The sequence below is a fragment of the Sorex araneus genome, chromosome X (genome assembly GCF_027595985.1).
Source record: "Sorex araneus isolate mSorAra2 chromosome X, mSorAra2.pri, whole genome shotgun sequence".
Classification (NCBI taxonomy): Eukaryota; Metazoa; Chordata; class Mammalia; order Eulipotyphla; family Soricidae; genus Sorex; species Sorex araneus.
The window spans coordinates 284,682,345-284,701,141 of record NC_073313.1 but is presented as its reverse complement, the minus strand read 5'-3'; positions in this window follow the sequence as shown (position 1 = coordinate 284,701,141).

The following is an 18,797-nucleotide window of genomic DNA, read 5'->3' as shown; positions in this document are numbered from 1 at the left end:
GTTTGGATTCAAATTGTGGTGTCTTGGAAGGCTGGTGCTGTGTCTTCTTCATTTCTGTGTTTGATGTACAATTTTACCCCGTGTCAGGACTTGGTCAATATTTGCTGGTTAATGGTATAGACTGTAGCAAACAGTGAGTTTCTCAGCTGCTGGGAAGTAAAAATGGAGGCAAGGATGGAAGAGGTACCTAGGTGATGCTCTTGTACTGTTCTGTTCTCTTCGTTTTCTGTATTTATTCACATTGTTTGTCAGTATTGATTCCTTCCTGGATCTCATATGCTTGTTTGTTACCTACTTTCCAGTTTCTACCTATTAATCTTCTTGCCAAAAGGATGTAAGTTCCTCTACCCAGAATAGTCATGGAGAAGATAAACACTTTTCTCATTCTAAAGATGCAGTGAAATCTCTGCATACCCGGGATAGAGGGTGTATGGCTGGATAGAAGTCCAATGTGCAATAAAGAGACATAAAATCCTCAAATCAAAACTGATTGGTTGTGGGTTAGATAATTAGTACAGTGGATAGGGCATTTGCCTTGCGTGCAGCTGACTGAGGTTCAATCCCTAACACCCTATAATGTCCCTCAAGTCTGCTGAGAGTAATTCCTCAGCTGAGAGCTAGGAGTAACCCCTAAGCATGCCTGGTACAGCCCCAAACAAACCAATCCAAAGCCACCAGCAACAACAAAAACCTGATTGTGACCCAGGGTTTCAGGAGGATCACCATCCAGTAAACGCCACCACCTCCTTCCTGTTCTGCCTTCCCTGAACAGGAAGCAGGCCCAGGAGTTGGAGGAGAGGGGTCAGCAAGACACAACCAAGACTGAGGTGCCCCAGCAGTGTTGCATGTTGAGGGTAGAACTGTCTCAACTCCTGAGGAACCGGCTGCCTTGGAAGTGAGCTTCTGTGCCTGTTTGGCTGTTGGCACCAGCTCTCCCTAGAGGCAGGAATGCACTTGGCTTGGATGAAGGTGTAAGTCTGTGCTTTGAAACCAGGGGGATCCCTCAGTGCCTCCCCTCCAGGGGCCCGGAACATCTTTCTGCTTATACTTTGAACATTGGTGCATTGTGTGGATCCAGGTGGCTGCTTTAAGATAGAAAAATTTATTTGTTTTTCCTCCCTTTTCCTTTCTGCTGTGTATCTAGTCTTAGAGCTTTCCAGTGGGAATAAAAAAAAAAAAACAGCAATGCGGGGGGCACTTAGGGACTTCTGCAGCTCAGACAGCTGTGGCCAAAGAGAGCTCTTTCCTCTCCTCTCTGTGTTTTTATGTCCTTTCAAAATGTCAGTTAGCACCTTTCAAATAAAGTCTGCCATCAAAGACACACTTTCTCCTCCCCGTCTGCGGCGCCAAAGATAGACATTACTCTGTCTGCTTCAGTTCTCAGCTTCCTGTCATGTTTGGCAAAAATTTAATTGCCTCTGCTTTCAACACAACTTTTCTTTGTTTTCGTAGCCTCTGCATGTCCTCTAAAGGAAAGATTCGGCAGCAGGGGAATGTACACAGTGTTTTGTTTCTGCTCCTCATGATTGGATTCCAAATGTCTTTTAAGACGGAAATTTCTCCTGGAAAAGATGCCACTGGAACCAGACAGTGCTGGTTTACTTAAGGGGGCAGCTCACTGAGGGAGTCGAATTAACATAGGCTCAACTCGGGCTTGGGCTTCTCTTACAGAAATCAGCGTTTCCTTAGTGCCTCCTGGAATTCTTCACAGAGAGCCTCCAAATGGAGCTAATGACAGTAGTGATGGCAGGGCTCTCCCTCAGTGCAAGGCTCTTGTGCAACTTAGGTTCCTCCTCTTTACAAGCCCTTGCCCATCCTCCTGGTAATTTTATAACAACCCTTCAATACCTGGCTCAGGTGTCATATGACATTAATACTATGTCTCTGTTTCCTTAGCCAAATATATATGTATATATATGATGTGTATATATATAAAACATATATGTATATATAAATATGTGTGTATATACATGGCAGAGCCTGGCAAGTTACCCGTGGCATACTCGATATGCCAAAAACAGTAACAATGACGGTCTTCAGTCCTCTGATCCTAGAAGAGCCACCAGTATGCCATCAGGCTACACTAGCACACTACATGGACGAATGGAGATGATAAATCACTATATCACTGTCATCTCGTTGTTTGTTGATTTACTCAAGTGGGCACCAGTAACGTCTCTTTCCTCCTAGCCCTGAGATTTTAGCAGCCTCTCCTTACTCATTTTTCCGAATGATTGGAGGCTCTTTCAGGGTCAGGAGAATGAGATCTATTGTTACTGTTTTTGGCATATCAAATACACCAGGGTAGCTTGCCAGGATCTGTCCGTGTGCACAGGAGTTTGTGCTCAGTAGCTTGCCAGCTATCCAAGAGATCTCTCTCTCTCTCTCTATATATATATATATATATATATACATATATATATAATATATATCATTACTCTTATGATTTGTTGCCTACTGTCTGAACTCCATCAAATATGGTGTGGTAATTATGGAAAATGGGTAGGAAGTGTCTTATAATGTGTCTGGAAAGCAGCCTGGAAAGCATGGTGGCGATTGGGTAGTGGAGGTCAGCTGCCAGGGCTGGGTCCCTTGGGGTGGGGAGGGTTCTCACCCGCCCCATCTGGGGCGCCCCAAGTGAAAACAATATATATATATAGTGATACATATGCATATATATAATTTTGCACAAACATCTATATATCTTATTGTTGCACTCACTGTGAAATGCAATGACTATAGATACTCCTAACAGCTGAGCCCTCCCTTGTCCTGCAGACTGGCAATGCTTAGAGTTTAAGAATGTTGCCCTTTTTTTTAATTTTTGAGAAGTGACCATACTGTTTTCCAAAAGGGCTGAACCAGTCGGCATTCCCACCAGCAGTGTAGAAGGGTCCCTTTCTCCCCACATCCTCACCAACAGCGGTTGCTTTTGTTCTTTTGGATGTTTGCCAGTCTCTGTGGTGTGAGGTGGTATTTAATGGTTGTTTCAATCTGCATCTCTCTGATGATTAGGGATGAAGAGCATTTTTTTCATGTGCCTTTTTGCCATTTGTATTTCTTCCTTGAGAAAATTTCTGTTCATTTCATTGCCCCATTTTTTGATGGGGTTAGATGTTTTCTTCTTGTAGATTTCAACCAGTGCCTTGTATATCCTTAATATCAACCCCTTATCTGGTGGGTATTGGGTGAATATTCTTTCCTATTCCATGGATTGTCTTTGTATTTTGGTCACTGTATCTTTTGCGGTGCAGAAACCTCTTAGTTTAATGTAGTCCCATTTGTTTATCTCTATTTCCACTTGGTTAGTCAGTGGTATTTCATCTTTGAATATACCGTTAGCTTTAATGTCGTGGAGGGTTTTGCCAACCTTGTCTTCAATGTACCTTATGGATTCTCATCTGATGTTGAGGTCTTTAATCCATTTTGATCTGATTTTTGTGCATGGTGATAGGTCAAGATCTAAACTCGCTTCTCAAAAAATTAGAAATTGAGCTCCCATTTGACTCAGCAATACCAATCCTGGGAAAGTATCCCGAAGAGGCAAAAAAGTATAGTTGAAATGACATCTGCACTGGAATGTTCATTGCAGCACTGTTTACAATAGCCAGAATCTGGAAAAAACCCGACTGCCCTAGAACAGGTGACTGGTTAAAGAAACTTTGGTACATCTACACAATGGAATACTACGCTGCTGTTAGAAAAGATGAAGTGATGAACTTTGCATATAAGTGGATCAACATGGAAAATATCATGCTAAGTGAAATGAGTCAGATAGAGAGAAACAGACATAGAAAGATGTCACTCATTCGTGGAATATAAAATAATGAAATGAGAGACTGGAACCCAAGAATAGTAGAGATAAGTACCAGGAGATTGGGTCCAAGGCTTGGAAGCTGGCCACACAGGCTGGAGGAAGGGACAGCTCAGATAGAGAAGGGAACACCAGGTAAAGTGTGGTTTGAGGACCCTCATGGGATGGGTGATGCGCACTGAAAATAGAATATAGACTAAACATGATGGACACGCAGTACCTCTGTTGCAAACCACAGTACCCAAAAGGTGAGAGAGATCAAAAGGGAATGCCCTGCCACAGAGTTGGGGTGGGGTGGGGGGATGGGGTGGGAGTTTGGGAGGGATACTAGGAACACTGGTGGAGGGGACTGGGCACTGGTGGAGGGATGTACACAAAATGCAATCATGAAAGTTTGTAACTATAACTCATGGTGATTCACTAATAAAAAAAAAGAATGTTGCCTTTATTTTATTCATTTTCAAAGTACCTTACAAGAATCTGATACTCATTCCTTTTAGAGACCACTAAAAGGAATGAGTGCAACGGGTGTTTTTGCACGTAGATATCACCTTTCATATTGTCCCCAAGTATTGTACTGCTGGATGAAAATTGATGTTCCAGACAGGAGCATAGGTTTAATGGGAGGTGGTTATGTAAGACCAAATTATGTGGACTCCAATAATCAAAGAAAAATGTTAGATCAAGTAAAGGGCGATGAATAAAAGAGTCTAAAGTAGACTAGCTGTCTACTTTGGAGCTTTGTTACAGAAGTTAGAATCCCTTGATTTATAAAGGACAGTAGTATTTTAACATAAGTTTTTGATAACAGCATATGCCAGTTTACAACTGAGGAGTGAGAATATATTAAAATGGTTAAAATTATGTAACAAGAGCAGAAAACCTAAGATGGCGTAAAGAGAGATCTCTCTTTTGTGGTGAAAGTTTTTGAAGCACAAATGAGGACACTGAGCCAATATTTTATAGAAAGGACTGGTGATTTGGAGTATAAATAGTTACCTCAGGGGGGAAGATCTGAAGAGCTTTTAAGTAGAACTGAGGACTCTGATGTCTCAGAAGGAAACCTGAAGGTCTAGGTGAAGAATGAACTGTGCACAGACCATGTTGTTAACTGTCTTGCAGACAAGTTACCAAGAACAACTCCAAATTCATGACACTATTGTGGCAGAAGCTCATGTGTGCGTGTGTGTGTGTGTGTGTGTGTGTGTGTGTGTGTGTTGGCAGGGGCGGGTGGGGGCACGGCAGGGGGCAACAGCGTGGGGACATGGAAAGGGGTGTGAATCATAATTCTTTTCCTTGCATTCATTAACTGTGTGATGTGGGAAAGTTTCTAACCCTTATTGGGTCTCAGTTGATTTATTTGCACTATGGTAATAAGGGAATTTTTTCTTCCTGAAGGGAAAGGATTACACTGAATGATTTATTGAGCTCCTCAGGTACTATAAAATCCATTCTCTCTGGAAATTCTACACTGTGCCTGTTAATGTACATTTTCTTAAGAGTTTATTTACATTATTATATGGTCTAGATTGTGGTAGATAATTGTCCCCTGCCCTAGATAAGTCACATGTCTCTATACATGATCATTTTGCAAAAGATTTTCTTTTTGCACTATTAAAAATTTACATTTAAATTATATTATATATTTTAACAAGAGTGTACAATTTGATTTTCCCTTAAGCTCTTAAATGTATAGAGCTGTGATGATACGTGGATATTACATTGTGATTGAACTCTCAGATAGTAGTATTTTTTTAAAAGTATGTAGAGACCTTGACATTTATGAGCTCATCAAAGAGATATCTAATTTCCTAAATATTTTGAGGTCCTTCCCAGGAGGCTGAATAATACTTTTTCTTTGAATAAAGTTTTTGTTATAAGCAATAAGGTATTCTGCTTTTATTTCACCCTTTTCAAGCACTCTATTAATAAACAACCAATGTTTTAAAATATTTTAATGATATGAAAATGTACATAATTATTGTAAGAAGAATGAAAATGAAAAGCCTAAAGAGAAAATTAATTCACCCCTAGAAATAACTATTATAGACATTAATATTCTTTATAATTCTATTTATGACTGTGTTCTCTTTATGTCTGTAATTAGAAACACATATGTCACATTTCCATGCATACATATAGAAATAAACAGATATATCCATAAGCTTACATAGATATAAATGTCTTTTTGTAACTTAATAGTTTACCATTTAAAAGTAGTTTAAATTCTATTGAATCTCAAGAGGAAAATGTAAGTTATAAAATCATTAGAAAATATGATGAGAAAACAAAAATTTCTGTTTATCATCAAAGTTACATTTTCAGAAGTAATTCTTTACAATTAAAGTTTTATTTTTTTTCTAATTAATACTTTTAAGTATCTGTCCTAATTTTATTCCACAATTTATAGAAGGTGAGGAATTTAGGTTTAAATTCCAACTTTTCTGTCTCTTTCCTCCACTTTCTTGTTTTAAAAATAGAATACTGAGCTAGAGAGGTAGTACAGTGTCTAAGCTACTTGTCTTGCATAAGATTAACGTCAGTTTGATCCCCAATATCACATGTGGTCCTTTGAACATGCCAGGAGTGATCCCTGAGCACAGTGAAGAGTAAGCCCGGAGCACAGCTGGATGTTACCCCGAAACAAACAGAAAAATGTAAATATGATTACTACCTTTTGTCTTTTGAGTTATATAATTATGACTCTGTTTAAAGTTTATATCATGAAATGTATGTGAATTAATATTTGTGCATTCAAAATATTTTCCAGTAGCTAGGCAGTCACACCCAGAAACTGCCCCCGGCACCGTGTAATCTCATCAATGGCCAACACCCAGAGACTGTAAAATCAAGCTCCCAGACATTAATAGCCTAGTTCTCCCTCGTAGAGAATCTGCCAAACTACCAAGAGTCTATTGCCCACTCAGGAGAGCCTGGCAAGCTCCCCGTGGCGTATTCATATCCCAAATACAGTAACAGATATATACATACCTCTCGGAGAGCCCGGAAAGCTACCGAGAATATCCTGCCCGCACAGCAGAGCCTGGCAAGCTACCTGTGACATATTCAATATGCCCAAAACAGTAACAATAGGTCTCATTCTCCTGACCCTGAAAGAGCCTCCAATTATTGGGAAAGACGAGTAAGGAGAGGCTGCTAAAATCTCAGGGCTGAGTGTAATAGAGACGTTCCTGGTGCCCGCTCGAGTAAATCCACGGATAATGGGATGACAGTGATACAGTGATACAGTGATTCAAAATAAGCACATAAATTAAATATGCATACTAATAAGAATATCTATACATTTAACATACTTAGTTTTTTCCATGATAACTCAACTTTGGAAAATAGCTAAATGGCTCTTTTCCTCACCAGTTATGGAAGAACCCACCTCATTTCCTTTCATCTTCTCCCCTATTCCATTATTTTTACATCAGGATGTGAAATTTTTATCTTTGGACATAGAACCATAGTCTCAAGTTGGTTAAAAAGACAAAACACGAGTAAAATAAAAGTTGATGTAAAAATATAATTTCTGGTTTAAAAGCCAGGTTTGTCTGCTTATTTTCTCTCTGGGTCTCAGTCTTTTCCTATAGGTTATCTAATTTCTCTGTCTAATTTTCCTCATCTGTAAAAAATGATTATTAAATAGCACCTACATGATAGTAATGTTATAACATAAAATAAGTATCTGCTTGTAAAATTCCCAGAGGAATTGATACTCTATAGTGAGTGCTCAGTAATATTTCCTGAACTGTGCACTGTGCACTGTGACTGAATCTGTATCCCTAAATACTTTCCTCAAAGGGGAATATTTTAGGAAATAAGTTTTTCTTATTTTTCTTATTTTTTTATCTTAGGAAGTAAGATTTTTTTATCTTTATCATTTTCTTATTTTAGGAAATAAGATTTTCTTTAGTTTATACATGCAAGCAATGATTCAAAATGATATATTAATGTACTTTGATTAAATGGTGGGTTGTTGTGCTCTTTTTTGTTTAGCCTAAAATTACTAATTAGTTTTTATCTTCTATATTAATTGAAGAGAGTGATGCTCTAATCACCTTCTTTGAGGAATATTTTCAATTAATTTAAATAGGGAGATTGAAAATATAGCAGTGATTAAAGTTTTCTTCTAACAAAGTATTGAATTTTACTTGATGCTTTTCTAGAGACCTGGTAAGAACCAAATTTGAATTTTGCCTGATCTTAAAGACCAGCTCAACATGGAGTATTGTTGGTTTTTTTTTTCATATGATACATTTCCCATCTCTCATTATTTAGATTGAATATATTGGGTTGTCTTGCTCTGACCTGATTTCTCAAGAGTTTTTCCAAAAATAACTTTTTTGATAAATAAACTGTATCTTTCTATTTTTGCCTTTTCAGCTTGGCTTTTTGACTTCTTTTACTCTTTGAGCTATATGTTCAGTACTTTATTTAAGGCCACGGCTCCTAGACTTAATTTTGAAGTTGTTCACACAGCCTTAGTGACCTGCTTCCATGAAAAACTCTACACTAGAGAGTCCTATTTAGAGAAATCCATGTTTGGGTAATTGCTTATATTTGAGGAATGGTTATTACCATATTAGTAGGAGTGAGAATGTCTGGGGCAGTAATCAAATGAGGGTGGAAGATTTGCAAGCGAATTTTTAAGAACATAGAGGAATTATGTTATGTAGGAATTATGGAAGGTTTTTTTTTTAGATATGTGCCATAGTCAGATTTTGTTTTCAGAGAAATAATTTACTGGAAAGTTTGAAAATGATTACAAATGACAGTCTACAGACAATTGAGTAGAGAGGAAAGCACTTAAATAACAATGGGAACAGCAAAGCACTGGTTAGGGGGATTGGGCCACCGCCAGCAGAACTCAGAGCTCACTCTTGGCTCATTCCTGGCAGTGAAGAGGGTGATGTGTCTATACTAGCTTCCGAGGGTCAAACTGGACTTGGCTCTTTGTAAGGCAAAACCTTGTCATCTTCTCTCTCTGTCTCTGTCTCTGTCTCTGTCTCTGTCTCTGTCTCTGTCTCTGTCTCTCTCTCTCTTCTAACTCAGGCCTCCAGCAAAATACTTAGAAGAATACTCCAACAAAATACTTTAAAAAAGAATTAAAGGGATAAACTGTGAAATATGACAGGTTTCCTAAAATGTAATCAAAGACACAGTTAGACTATAAGCACAAATACAGATTTGATGAATATGAAGAGTCCTGTTTTGGTTATCGATTTTTTGAATTTCTGAGGGATTCCCAGAGAACTAGAGATGCTTAAATGGTAGTTGTAAACTAAGGACCTGCAATAAACAGAGAGGAGAGACCGGGTCATATATGTCTAAGAACCATCGGATGGAGGCTATAGACATTGAAACTAGACAAGCTCCTTCAGTGCAGACTCTATTGTGTCAAATGTGTTCTGAAATATAGGAGAGCTCAGTCTTTGCCAGACAAGGCAGTGCGGTGAAAGTGTCTGCTTATTTATATGTGCTAAGTATGTAACACACGCACACACATGCTTATTGATTGTTTCTATGAGAATTAAAGGAAATTTTGTGAATAGGGAAGTGAGGTCAGAAGCTGTAGTGAACTAAAACTATTAAATAAAATGAAAAGTGTTATTTGGATCTGAGGATTTGAAGCTTTTTTCTGCCTTCTCGAGATCCTGAATTTGAGTACAGTGGAAGAGCCAGAGCAATATCACAATCAGTGGAAGTATTAGTGGTAGGAAGAGGAGGAAACTATATTTGTCTTTGAATAAGTAGGACTGAGAGTGGAAGCTTACATTGTATGATAAAATATAAAAATCATTCATAAAATAAGCATTCATATCCTAGGTGTGGGACGGTCAACAAAGGGAACCAGAAAAGGAAAAAAACAACCTTACAATGGAGAGTAGGGATAGCTGCTTCTTGCTTATGCTTTTTGGGTCACACCTGGCAATGTGCAGGGCTGACTCCGGGCTCTGCACTCAGGAATTACTCCTGGTACTGTTCAGGGAACCATATGGGGAGCTGGAAATTGAACCCGGGTCAGCCGTGTGCAAGACAAATGCCCTAGCTGCTGTACTATCGCTCCAGCCTCAGCTGCTTCTTGTTTAATACTGTAAATACATGAGCTGGTTTGGTCTGTTTTTGTTTTGTTTTGTACCACACTCTGACAGTGCTCAGGATGTGCTCCTGGTTCTATGCTCAGAAATAATTCCTGGTGGTTTGAGGACTGTGTGGGGTACCGGAATTTAACCAAGTCAGCTGGGTGCAGGGCAAGTTCTTTTTCTGCTGTTTCTGTCTCTCCAGTCCACATTGCCTGGTTTTAGTTTTCAGGTGCATATGTTTGTTATTTACCACAGAGAAGTCATCAGTTGTTAACAGGAAGAGGTCTCACTCTGTAGTTTTATTTTCCTTCAAACTTCATGTCATGCAGATGATTTTTATTGCTCAAGAATAGTCCATGTCATTGTAAAAGCAAATATTTTGATGCAGTTGACTTCTCTGGAATAGAACTGATGTCGAAACTTCTCTGTGGCCACACAGGTTACAAACCTGTCAGTTCCAGACCCCTTGCTACATGCATGCAGATAGTGTGTAGTTAGGTAAACACATCTCTCTCAAAACAGGCAAATTAGTTCTAGTTTTAATAAAGGTTAGGGAGTTTATCACTCTACTCAATATCAGGAGTACATAAGGAAAAATGAAGACTATGACATCAGCCCCTGTTTTCTCCATTTCACCTGTCGTGAAACTCTTATAAATGCCTGGCTTTTCAATCTTGGGCAATTTTTTTTATTACTTCCCTTTGCTTGCATTTAAGGGAAAGGAGAAATGTAGAGTACAGTTGTACCTTGAACTTGATGATACCAGTAGATGTCACTCTGGACAGCAGGATAGAGTGTCCCTGTTCTGAGCTCTGGTTCAGAATGAGCTATGTTATTTCTGCTTCCAACAAGTTTTGAGCATCTCAGAACTGACACATCTGAATTATGACATTTTCTGCATTGCCAGTTTTACTTCTATGTTGTGAAATAAGAAGGCTGGGATAGCTGCCATTTTATCTCGTTCTCATTCAGCCAGAATGCCAAATGCTTATACAGTTGCACCAATCACCTAGGCAAGAATAATATGATCCAGGCATGAATGAAGTAAATGTATATTTTAAAGCAGTTAATATAGCAAAGCAGCACATACTTACTTGAGTACATTTATGTTACTGGACTTAAACTATTAACTGACCTTTTCTTATGAATATCACTTTCCACTGTTACCCTTAATCACAATTTCTCAACTGTGTTCTTGGAGTAGGAGAATAAAAACAAATAGGAACTAGTCCAAAAATTCTCAGAAAAGAGTAGACTCATGTGTTGTTGGGGCCTTTTTGAATCTCTTTTAGCACATGACAAGATCAGTGATCAAAAACTAAACCGGAAATATTGAGAAAAGGATCATTGCAGTTGGAGAGATATATATTTTCATATACTTATGACTCTCATACACAATTTTACTTTATCATGTTTTGGTCTCATCCCATAGTAGGCCCCTAAACAGGAGTGGTCAATAGGGGGAGGGAAGGGAAGGAAAGAATGTCAAATGTCAAATGACAGAAGGAGGCAGTCCATGATTTGCCTATCATGGACACTGGAAGTGGTTTGCAGTGACCCTGGACTTAAGTACTGTAAGCTTGAACACAAGTGCCTTTCAACTATAATTAATTTTAAAATTGTTTTTATTATGAATATTATATGGACTGGAGCAATAGCACAGCAGTTAGAGTGTATGCCTTGCACATGGCTGACCCGGGTTCGATTCCTCTGCCCCTCTCAGAGAGCCCGGCAAGCTACTGAGAGTATCTCACCCGCACAGCAGAGCCCATGGCATATTCGATATGCCAAAAACAGTAACAATAAGTCTCACAATGGAGACATTACTGGTGCCCACTGGAGCAAATTGATGAGGAAGGGGATGACAGTGATAATGACGGTGATGAATATTATATATACTATAGGTTATGTTATATGTTTATGTATTATATGTTTATGACATTCTGTTATCAGACCAAGAGGGAGGATTGTGTCCTACAAATAGTTTTGAAGGGGGCAGAGTGATAATACAGCGAGTAGGGCTCTTGCTTGAATCTCGCTGTCTTGGGTTTGATCCCTAGCATCTCTTATGGTCTTTTGAGCACCTGCAGGAGTGATTTCTGAACACAGGATAAGGAGTAATCCCTGAGTATTACCAGGTGTGACCATGCCCCCTCCCACCTCCCTCCAATAATTAATATAAATAAATAGTATTGGATATTCATGTAAACTTGTACAAAATCCTGCCCAGGCCTACATAAAACTTCATCGTTGAGGTCTTATTCTTGACTTGGAATTCCCACTTGTATCTCTTACCAAATATATAAAATGACTAACTCAAGACCAATCTCAAGTCCTCCCTCCCTCCATAAGGAAAACTTGGTCAGACAATAAAAATTAAGAAACAATAGCCAGAATAAAAAGACTCTGTAGACTGGTAGAAAGGATTTGCTTTTCACTCATCTGACTCAATGGTTAATATCCAAGATATTTATGGTACTATTACAACTTTACAAGAGAAAAGCACAAACCCCTTAAAAAATGGGGGGAATGGATGAACAGAAACTTCCTCAAGGAAGTGGTACAGATGGCCAAAAAGCATGGGATAAAATACTCTACATCACTAATGTACTCTAAAGTACTCTACAACAGGGAAATGCAAATTAGAACCACAATGAGATATCACCTCATACCCTGAGACTACCACATGTACCCAAATGAAAAGCAACCTGTGTTGGTGGGGATGTGGGGAAAAAGGAACCCTGGTGGTGGGAATGTCAAATGGTCCAGTCTTCATGAAAAATAATATGGACATGTCTCAAAAAACTAGGATTTGACCTTCTATATGACCCGGAAGTTTTACTTTGTGACAACTACCCCAAAGGCCCAGAAACTTGCTTCAGAAAGACATTTTCCCTCGTATATTCACAACAGCCAAAATCTGAAAACAGCTCATGTCCAAGAGCAGATGACTGAATAAAGAAGCCGTATTACATCTACACAGTTGAGTACTACTAGCTACCAGGAAAGTTGAAATAATGCAATATGTGACTATATGAATAGATATGGAAAGTATCATGCTAGTGAACTTAGAAGGAGAGTGTCAGATTCAGAATGACCTCTCTCATATGTGATCTATAAAATAACATAGTAAAGAAACAACAAATCCTAAGAGGCAACAGAGCTTGAGGACTGTCTGGTCAGACAGGATGTGGGAGAGGCACTGGGACATGGTGGAAGGCAGCTGACACACAGGTGGAGGGTGTGGTGTTGAGATGCTATTTGTATGAAACCCTAAAATTATCAATAATATAAACCATGGTGCCTAAACTATATATATATATATATATATATATATATATATATATATATATGAAGAAGATAGTGACACAGGATCAAAGAAATTTATCTTGTATGATGACAAACATGAGAGTGAGACTAATTTGTTCAGGACCCATGGTATATGATTTATTAGAGATAAAGACGAATGTAATTTCCTACCCTTATTTTTACCTTTTGCAGAAACCAAAGACTGAAGGAGTCATAATAAGCATTCCCCAAGTCCATGACTCAGAAGAACTCTCTTCCTCTAGTTAACTGTAAATACCCCATCTATCTTATTTTTCATTTTCTCTTCATATTTTCTTCTTAAAGGGGAGTCAACATGAAGAAGCATGTGCTTAATAATAACATAAATAAAGGATAATGATAATATGTGCCTTTATGTATATTGCCAATATCTTATAGATGATGTCTGTTGCTGATCTTAAAGGCTTGGTGTTATCTCAAAGTACTTTATGAAAAGTTGGAGCATTGTGTGAGTGAAAATCTACCATTAACATATTTATAAATTATGGTGTCTTAATTAAATAAAAAGTAGAAAATAGAATTCAAAGGGAAATATTCCTCAGTAAAGATTTATCCTTCTTATGGAAGAATAGGAGAAAGGTAATATGGCTCAAATTAAGGCATTTGTCATATTTACATTATATTTTTGTCTATGGTTATATAGAATCTATGAAATTTAATGCACAAATACTTTGAAATGCTAGAAACAGTTTTCTCTCTAATCGCTATATTTTCAAAACAGTATTTTGTTTTGGACTTAAAGAATTTTTTTACTTTGATATTCTAAGATGACCTCAGTACTTTGCATAATAATAGGTGAGCTCCAGGAGCTTTATTTAAATTAACATTATTCTTTCTCAGAAATTAATTAAATAATATATTTCTTAGAAAACACCCTCCAGCATAATATACAATTTATATCTGAGGGAAAGAAAGAGCTGACCTTCCATTATGTGTAAAGTTTTAAACTAAATCATCTACAATTCTCGGTGTTGACAATTCAGCTATATAATACAGTGAGTTATTGAATTTTCTTATAAGTATAAAATCCTTATTAATCAAAACATGTTGGTGCAAAGCAGAGGATTAATTGTTTGCTTTGAAAATTAAGAAAAGGGCATAAGGAAGAGAAAAAGATATTAAATTGTATGATTTTCATTCTGTTTGGAATTAATGAGCATCACAATCAACTTATTTGAATTCCTGACCTTTACCACATTATCAGAATTCATTATGTACATAAACTCTATGGAGATTTGAGATTCATTTGTTATGGACCTAGATGATTTGAGGAAATTCTTGTGAAACTTTGTTCTAAAGTTCTATGATGTCATTTAAATTAGGCCACATGGGCAACTCTTTTGAGTATTGACCAGGACAGTACTTTACTTGGTTATGATACAGAGTTGTAAAGTATTTTCATTTCCAATACAGAAAGATATAGTCATTTTCAAAACTTGCCATTTTCTATCAGTGCTTTTCTCTCTATGATTCAAAACACTTTTTCTTATGATGACATCTGCCCTTCAATATATGAGAAAAAAGATGATGTTTTCCTCCTAGCTTTCTTCTTATCACTGACAGAATCAAAGTAAACAGAACTTAAGAACAGATAAATAAATATTTGTAAATTCACTGTCACTTCACTGTCATCCATTGTTCATAGAGTTGCTTGAGCGGGCACCAGTAACGTCTCCATTGTGAGACTTGTTACGGTTTTTGGCATATTTAATATGCCACGGGTAGCTTGCCAGGCTCTTCCATGCAGGGGGAATACTCTCGGCAGCTTGCTGGGCTGTCTGAGAAGGACGGAGGAATCGAACCCGGGTTGGCTGCATGCAAGGCAAACACCCTACTCACTGTGCTATTGCTTCAGTTCTATTTATAAAGTAGTTGTTAATTTCTTAAAAACAAAAACACTAACATATAATTATACTGATTAAAGAAACCATAATTAGGTTGCTGCTTCCTTAGTATTTTATTTTATTTTATTTTATTTTTGCTGTGGCAGGTATTGAACCAGAATCTCATGCTTGTGAGACAGGAATACTATCTCTGAGCTATATTCTTGTCCCAACATCTTTTGTATTTGACTTCAACCCCTCAGGCTTAAACTTGTTAAAAATGGTTAGCATATGTAAAAATGGACAGCTTTCATTTGTATTCCTTTATCTGTGGGTGCATCTTTCCCTGGCCCAGCAGCCCTATTAAAGGAACACAAGCTTACTGCTACTACCATGCCTTTCATTCACTCTGAAAGAGTTTTCTAAATTCCAAGTATAAATGCATAGAGAAATTGCAAATTTATTTTATAGCTGAAGGAAGAAAAAAGTCACCTATAAATGATCTTAAATAGATCTAAACTAGCTTCAGTAATGTCAGTGATTTTCATACCACGCTCAAGATAAAATTCCTGTTGTGATGCCAAGAGCAAAAATTCACTGTTTCCAGACAAACATCAGTGTCTTCAGTCAGAGAGGCCCTGCGATATCATTTACCAGGGAGCCCTATTTGTCAAGAACATTAATAATTTCTCTTCTCTTTAGATGTCTGTGGTGCTGCCAAATCAACAGTATTACTAATATTTGCTAATAATTGAATCCTTGTTTTGCCCAAGCACAGTCCTAATCTCATAATAGCTACATCATTATAGAAAGCCATTGTTTTAAGTAAGTAACTGTATTATGTCATTCACTGTATCAGAAAGCTAAGATATACATCATCCAACTTTATTATGCCATATTCTTTAGAAAGTGCATGTGTAACTGCTAATTGTTCTGGCAAGATTGGCCCATGGCTCATGTAGAGGGTCAAAGACTCAGATTTCAGTAAGATGATGACATTTTAGATTTATGAAAAGGGGAAATTTTAATTGATATCTTAAAAACACCAGTGTAATGGGACTGGTTCTTATAATCAAATTAATTTTGTTCCTTGCTTCAAACTGGAAAATCATGTTAGTGTTTTTAAATGTTTTGGTGACCTACAATCTTTAACTAGTTTACAAAACAAAATCACTTTATATGGATATAGTTACATTTATAAATTTTTAAAAATAATACTGAATGTCTAAATGATGTAAATTATAATTGTGAGAAAATGGTTTGATCTTAATTTTAGCTCTTGATTAGATTAAATTAGATTGAATTTTAATCTATCTATTTAACAGTGGTCTTGATGAGGTTAATTTTATGTTTTTTCATCTTTAATATGATTTTTGTCTTAAGTGTTATAAAAACATAGAAATACAACTTTGGTGAGTCCATCAAATTTAAAAAAGTTTGAACCCATTTAAATGAAAGAAAAATTAATGTAGGAAACAAATTTGGGCCTTAAATGCCCTCTATGACAGAGGTTTCATATGGCTAATATCTGTGGAGACAGTTTAATAAGCTCACATTATTGTAATCTGTGAAATTTCTGGTAAAATTTTTAGGAGTCCAGAGTCTGGTGCTTTTGTTTGTTTGTTTCTATCATTTATTTGGGCAAGCGATACAACTTGTATTTCAATTTCCTCAATGACAAAGAGGAAGGACTGGGATATATTATCTTCAAGGCACTTTTTATAACTAGGTATTAGATTGTTTTTATTCTAGTCTAAGCAAAAAATATCCCACATCTGCTCTATCCATATTTAAATAGGAGTAACCAATCTGAAATGACAGTAATAAAAAGTGGTGGTTTTACTGGGAACCTACCATTATGATAAGGACTTAGCATATATTCCTGTTCATTCCTTACACATCACTAAGTTATTGAGATTACATCTATTAAAAAATGAAGGAACCAAGGAATTGAGACAGGAAAGCTTGTTAAAGGTCTTGCTAGAAGCGTGTGAAGTAGATCCCAAAGCATGAAGCAGGACGCCAGGGCCAGAATCAGAGTCATAATGTTCTTCCTTTCTAGAGAAACAGGAATACTTTCTCATAGAATGGTCACTCCCAATGTGCTGTCTTGAGAAGGTATAATAGAAAAGATTAAAAATACTTAATAGCTAGAAAATCAACAGTACATCTACTTGGTGAGTATTTTATCACCTTAAATGATCTCTAGAGCATTCTTCTTTCATGCTTAAGCAAGATTTTGATATAGTGTCAAGTTAGCTGAGGCTTTAAAGAGTCTGTCAGGTGGGCATTATAGTGCTACTCTGGGCTTTTCCACTGTCCAACTCAAAGCAATATTTATATAAAAGATCACAGAGCAGAATTTCCAAGGTTTCTCATTCAAGCTTTGCAGATAGCACCTGTGTGTCACTTTGGAGCAGCCGCAGGCCATGGTAAGTAAAATAACTCACAGAGAAGCAAAAGGAATTCTGCAGATATTTCCTTTTGGAAATTAAAAGTACAAAAATATAGTTCTTCAGAACATTTTATAGGAGGTATTTTTATGCTTTTGTAAATTTCTGAATTGTAAGTAATTTTCTACATGGCATTTTTTTCAATATAGATATTTCCTGTAACTTGTCTCTCCCCTGCCTCCATGCCCTGTTTACAGAGTTTAAACAACTTCTGTAGTGACATGTATTACAAATCAAAAGGAAACTCTCTGACCAGCTGGTTAGTCAAAATCATTCGGAAGTGCAAGCAAAGCCTGGCTCTATCCACTTTGATCACCTTTGATGTAATACATCATTTCATTGGAGGGCATCCTTTCAGTGTTGAAGTCTGCTCTTGTGTCTACAGTTCCTGCCATCTGCTCTAACAATCTGATTTGTCAGTGACATTCAAAAACACTCTAAGTCAGTGGTAAAAGTTTATTGTATTAAATTGGATTTTCAATTAACTGGAGCTGGTGGAAACATCACTGTGATGTGTTTTAAACGCTCTTTTACCTCATTAGTGAAAGAGGGATTCTCAGCCTGTGGTCATCAGGATGTCTGAACATGGAACAATTTGCGTAGGACAGGTGTATTTCCCAGCAGTTTATTCATCCCTTCCTCACTCCAAACCTTGACACATGCACATTCTGTTGGGAACCACCAGGACCTCTTTAAAACAGATTTGGTTTTGTAGTAGAAGAGCTTGGATTAACCCATGTATTCTATCATAGTATGTGATTGGCTTGTCTGAACAATTCCATTCACTGGAAAGGAAAGGAAACCTACTAGTTAGGGCTAAGTAAAAATTATGCTTAGCTCCTTTTTGATAGAATGAGTTGTTTGGCTAGGAAACTTGACCCTGGAAGTAAACTGAGAAGAACTTCAAGGCCATATGAGGCTTTCGGGGTTTACCAGATGTCAAGACAGCACATCAGACCAACTTGTAGGCTATGGGTACCCAAACTCTACTTTCTTTACATGAACAGGCAGTGGCCCTGATTGTACCCAATGCTACTAAATGTATGCCTTGCTTGTTCCAGTGCTCATTTTGGCAAAAACTGGTCTATTCTTTCCCTCCTGTATTTTTTTTTCAGTTTGTGGGCCTCATCTGGTGATGCTCAAGAGTTACTCCTGGATCTGCTCTCAGGAATCACTCCTGGTTGTGTTGTGGTGAGCCATATGGGATGCTGGGGATCGAACCCAGGTTGGTTGCAAGTAAGGCGAGAACCTTACCTGCTCTCCTACTGCT